Consider the following 6,115-nt stretch of genomic DNA (forward strand, 5'->3'; position numbering starts at 1 on the left):
AATGTCCTCAGAGCCCAATTGATGTTTTGATGGTTTATATGTCACCAGAGCCAGACCCAGTTTCAGATGGTTTAGATGTCCCCAGAACCAGACCTGGTTTCTGATGGTGTAGCTGTCTCCAAAGCCACACCAAGGTTCTGATGGTTTAGATGTCACCAGAGACAGACCAAGGTTCTGATGGTTTAGATGTCCCTAGAGATGTCCATCAGATCATTGTTCTGTTGGTTTAGATGACTCCAGAGCCAGACCAAGGTTCTGATGGTTTAGATGTCACCAGAGACAGACCAAGGTTCTGATGGTTTAGATGACTACAGAGCCAGACCAAGGTTCTGATGGTTTAGATGTCACCAGAGACAGACCAAGGTATTGATGGTCTAGATGTCCCCAGAGCAAGACCATGGTTCTCAGGTTCTAGAAATCCCCACAGCCAGACCAAGTTTCTGATTGTTCAGATGTAACCAGAGCCAGACAATGTTCTGATTGTCTTGTCATCCCACATGCCTGACCAAAACTCTGGAGGCCAAGATGTCCCAAGAGCCAGACAAAGTTTCTGATGTTTTAGATGTCCCCAGATCAGACCAAGTTCCTAATGTTTTAGATGTCCTCAGAGTCAAACCAAGCTTCTAATGGTTAAATGTCCCCAGAGTCATACCAAGCTTTTGATGTTTAGATGTCCCCAGGCTTGTAGTTTGTCTCACAGCTAAATGACACAGGAAACATTTTAACAGAGCAACAATTCTCCCGCAAGAAACAAATTCTGAAAAGACTCTTGTAATCGTAGAGGAACATGCAAGGGAATAATACATAATTGTTTTTGGAACCAACATAACAGTCAAGAAACACAAGACAATTTTCATGCCTATACATGTGATTTGCTGGATACGGTTCTGCCAGTAAATGGAGAAAAAAAATATCCTGTTGTGCGATGTTGCATAATGATGGTCTTTGTGAAGGCTGAGAATGTTAGGATGGGGTGTCAAGACACAGTTTTAATGTTGGGGATTAATAGGTTGTGAGAATGTAGATGGGGGGTTGTATTGTTTTTTAGTAGTGGTTACCAAGAGCAACCAATCAGAAATTTGCTTTCATTAGTCTAAACCTAGCCATTCACATAAATATATGCTAGTGTTGGCCCAATTTGCCCAGCCAAATCAGGTTCTTCTTGATCATCTGATCCCAGGGCCAACAATGAGATCATAGAGTTGACTTGTGTGACATGTTGGGTAGAACTGCATCAGAGAGGTCATGAGGTCCTTACCCAACAGGACTTTCTAGACAGCCTGATAGATAATTGGCTGATTTTAGGTGGGTCATTGTACCCTCTTTGTACAGGACAGTTAGCTGTAGATTCTCTGAAGTGACCATATCAGCTTTGATCGTCCCATGTTTGGCCATCTTTACCCTAGTTGACCAATCAGAGGTGGTTTTTTTAGATACAATTACCCCACTTTTCTGCAGTCCAGCAAGAGCAAGCCTTTAAAGAAAGGGTGGGATTTGGATGAGACTGACATGGTGATTGTGGTGTTGGACAAGATGGAGACGAGACTGAGAGAGAAGGACACAGGGGAATTTGGGGAATGGGTACTTGCAGACAACGTGAAGTTATTTTGGATTTGGGAAGATAAGAGACTATTGGCTCGGATGTGTTTCAGTTGCTGGCAACTGAATATTCATATGAGAGTAACCCTACAGGCTCGGAACTAGTGCACCGCACATAAACACACTGCCGAGTGTATGTTGATGTGAAGGAGACGTCTGCGTTCAAACACCTTTGCCTAGCGCTCTCTAGATTATCCCCTTCATTCCAAACTGGCATTTGTTATTACATTCCCAGCTGTCATACATGAGGGAAAGATGGCCGATGCAACAGGCGGCGTATTCACAGAGAGCAAGTGGCTAGAAGGTTTTATAACGTGCCCATTTTTTCTGGTCTACAAGAAAAATGAACCATTAAAATGAGTCCAAACAGAAGGTACATTCAAAGGCATCTCAGAGTTCAAGGAATCCTAAATTGATGTCCCCGTTCCAGTGGAAGAGGAGACACAGGTTGTTTCCTTATCAATAATTTGGGGCCCAAAAGTTCAGCCCAGTTCAGGTGTGTGAAAAAAACACTTGAAAGGAGTGAGATCAGCCATCTTTATTCTATTGGTAGGAGACAAGATTGGCCATTTTGGACCTAAAAGTCCTACAAGAGGTGGTTTGAAGGTCGGATTTTGGCTCACCGTGAAAATAGGAGGAGCCGTGAAAGTTATAAAAGTCAACAACAGCGTCTCCTGGGCTGAAGTTGATATCTTCAAGTAGTGAAAATCAATCAGATTTTTGGAGCAGGAGGACTATTCTTTCAGGGGGTTGGTCCCTGGACAAGTCACTATTTAGATAGCTGATTTCTCTTTGGGTGCACCCAAACTTGAGGATTCAACTATAGCCTTTCAAGGTAGAGGCCCAACCCAGTGGACAAGAACTGAAGCAGAGGTCTTTGTTATAACTCTTCCCCCTTTGCAATGGTGGATAGAGTTTTGTAGATGATCCAAAAAAGCAAATAACTTTATTGCTCAGAAGGTTCTCTGTGCTTATAGGGAGGTAAAGCAGAAACTAATCCTATTGGGATTCAGCAGATCTCATGTGTATCAACTAGATCTCTTCCAATTAGCCTTACTGACATGGATCCTAAAGAGAGACAATAGACTAGAAGTATCATCCTGCTTCATGAACAATATGTTGGCCCCAGTGGTGCTTCCAAATACCTGCTGTGTGTTTTATTTGGGGGGCTGACAAGTGGGCTTCCAAGATGTCTATGGCCAAAATGAGTGCCTGTTTGGCCGGATCAGGTAGACTTAAAATCCCCTCTGGGGCTGTTGATGCACCTCCCTTATGAAGACTTCTTATGACCCTTTTGGTGGAGACAAATAGAGTCTTGTTTGGTTTTTCTATATCAAAGTAGAGGATCTTTAGGTGCATGGGGAGCTTTATACAAATCTTCTTTGACTGTATATATTGTGCTGAGTTATAGCCTGGCCCCTGGTTTTATTGCCCCATTCCTGGCACCAATGATCAGACCTTCTCAGTACATCACATGGCTGAACCTTTACAAGAGTCTGGTTCATGTTGTCCCAGATTTTACTATCTGATTCCCAATAAAATACCCACGTTCCTCTTTACTTTGCTCTTCCAGGAAAGGAAGCTTCAAAGTCTCTCGTTTGTTTATACCCCGTGCCCCCGACCCTGCTTACATCTCACCGTGACTCCCACTAGAGCAATGTTTGGATTCAGCTATAGAGTGAGAAGTCTCTGGTCTAAACCATCTTGGACTGAATCAGCCTCAACGGGAAATACAGTCTTATTTATCAAGTGCTCCGTGCATTCAATTCAAAGTACAGATTGGCCAAATGAGCACAGGAATGGGCCTGGATTAGAGATGAAGGGGCCCCTGGATAATGTCTATTAGAGAACTCAGGTTCAATCAGACAGTGTCCTTGAGAGGGTGGGAGGGAGTCAATAAATAAATATAAATTATCCACTTCCCTAGAAATGTGCCTCCCCCGTCTTCCCATAGATCATTTATATTTGTTCTCTTTATAAACGGATTATTATGAGTAACTCTTCCCCGTAACTGAAAATCCATGAGGATCTGTAAGAGAGAGAGAGGGAAAGCTCCTGAACTCTGTGTGATGGACTGAAATTGATTTGTCTGGGGACGTGAAGGGCTCAGTTATTAGTACATACGATCAGAAACCCAATGGATTAATTCATATCATATACTGAATACACAGAGATACAACCCCTCAGTGACTTCTAATATCCTTATCATTTACAGTAGGGGGTACATTATCCCTTATAATACATGAGAGATACTCAGAGTTCCCTGTATAACTCAGCCTGCAGCCTTGTGCCTTTATATGGTCACAGAACAACCCCTCAGTGACTTCTAATATCCTTATCATTTACAGTAGGGGGTACATTATCCCTTATAATACATGAGAGATACTCAGAGTTCCCTGTATAACTCAGCCTGCAGCCTTGTGCCTTTATATGGTCACAGAACAACCCCTCAGTGACTTCTAATATCCTTATCATTTACAGTAGGGGGTACATTATCCCTTATAATACATGAGTGATACTCAGAGTTCCCTGTATAACTCAGCCTGCAGCCTTGTGCCTTTATATGGTCACAGAACAACCCCTCAGTGACTTCTAATATCCTTATCATTTACAGTAGGGGGTACATTATCCCTTATAATACATGAGAGATACTCAGAGTTCCCTGTATAACTCAGCCTGCAGCCTTGTGCCTTTATATGGTCACAGAACAGTGACTTCTAATATCCTTATCATTTACAGTAGGGGGTACATTATCCCTTATAATACATGAGTGATACTCAGAGTTCGCTGTATAACTCAGCCTGCAGCCTTGTGCCTTTATATGGTCACAGAACAACCCCTCAGTGACTTCTAATATCCTTATCATTTACAGTAGGGGGTACATTATCCCTTATAATACATGAGTGATACTCAGAGTTCCCTGTATAACTCAGCCTGCAGCCTTGTACCTTTATATGGTCACAGAACAACCCCTCAGTGACTTCTAATATCCTTATCATTTACGGTAGGGGGGTACATTATCGCTTATAATACATGAGTGATACTCAGAGTTCCCTGTATAACTCAGCCCGCAGCCTTGTGTCTTTATATGGTCACAGAACAACCCCTCAGTGACTTCTAATATCCTTATCATTTACAGTAGGGGGTACATTACCCCTTATAATACATGAGTGATACTCAGAGTTCCCTGTATAACTCAGCCTGCAACCTTGTGTCTTTATATGGTCACAGAACAACCCCTCAGTGACTTCTAATATCCTTATCATTTACGGTAGGGGGTACATTATCGCATATATATTTAAAGTTACCTTTTCAAAATCAGATTTTGACAAATTGTTGGGAAAATCTTTACAGTTTACACAATAATGGTCAATAATTTTCGCCTTATTCTGTCCCTTTATATGAACTACAGATTCAAACGAATGTGTTTAAGTTCCTGTGCAGGGAATTTATCCTGTATAGTGATATGTTGATATGAACACCAAGCTGGCAACATACGCTGACTTCTAATAAAAGGGAAATTCACACATTACACTTAATAATAATAAACAATAAATTAGGGGGGTTTCACTGTCTCCCATACAAAGGGTCTCACCCTGCTCTCTCAGTACAGCTTCTCCATTTACTGCAGTGTCACACTGCCCCCTAGTGTTGAATTGTGCTCAGCTCAAGCCAGAACCCCCTGCTGCCTGTAATGAACCAGATCCTGGACTTGGATATCTCAATAGTCAGTCTATTAAGTCTATAAAGAAACTATAATTGTATTATTATTTTCACCGATATTCTTCAAGCATTTGCCAGAATCTACAGATTGCCAGTCTGGGCTTGAGCTAAAAGAGGTGCCAGGAGGACTTTGGATCATGATGGAACCTATAGTGGCAATTGGTTTTCATTTTATATTTTTGATTTTTGAGTTATTTAGCTTTTTAATCAGCAGCTCTCCAGTTTGCAATTCAGCCATCTTGTTGCTGGGGTCCCAATCACCATAGCGACCATGCATTGATTTGAATAAGAGACTGGAATATGAATAGGAGAGGCCTGAATAGAACGATGAGGAATAAAAAGCAACAAATGTGCAACCTTAAAGAACATTTGTTTTTTTAGATGGGGTCAGTGACCCCCTTTTGAAAGCTGGAAAGTATCAGAAGAAAAGGTACATAATTAAAAAAAAACGATAAAAAATAAATAATGAAGACCAATTGTAAAGGTGCTTAGAATAGGCCAGTCTATAACATATAAAGGTGAATCTCCCCTTTAATAACACCAGTAAACCCACCAACTGGGCCCAGAGAACAGTTTTGGGTCAGTGAATGAAGGTGATATAATAAAACAATATATATGTCAGTAAATGGATACAACTTACATTCATAAACGTAACCATCTCATTTGTATTGATTTAATTGTAACACTGGGACCGAATGGCGAGGATCTTCCCCTGCCCACCAAAGGAATGGCGCCGCTGCCCCTTTATAGGCGAAATTTCCGGGTTGATGGTTTAGGAAAGGAAGCCTGCCAG

The 6,115-nt window shown here is 41.6% G+C and overlaps 1 protein-coding gene across 3 annotated transcripts in view; it reads right to left on the reverse strand.

Annotated features, from left to right (window-relative positions):
* The window catches only part of irag1.L (inositol 1,4,5-triphosphate receptor associated 1 L homeolog), a 51,387-nt gene extending 45,288 nt beyond the window's left edge, over positions 1–6,099 (reverse strand). For 2 of the 3 annotated variants that reach the window (XM_041589720.1, XM_018257276.2), the window contains exon 1: positions 5,963–6,099. The gene's annotated coding sequence lies outside the window, so the exon portion shown is untranslated. The remainder of the gene's footprint in view (positions 1–5,962) is intronic. The other variant, XM_018257277.2, reaches the window with a different exon arrangement.
* Between the last annotated feature and the right edge of the window lie 16 nt (positions 6,100–6,115).

The sequence above is a fragment of the Xenopus laevis genome, chromosome 4L, assembly GCF_017654675.1.
Source record: "Xenopus laevis strain J_2021 chromosome 4L, Xenopus_laevis_v10.1, whole genome shotgun sequence".
In the NCBI taxonomy this organism is placed as follows: Eukaryota; Metazoa; Chordata; class Amphibia; order Anura; family Pipidae; genus Xenopus; species Xenopus laevis.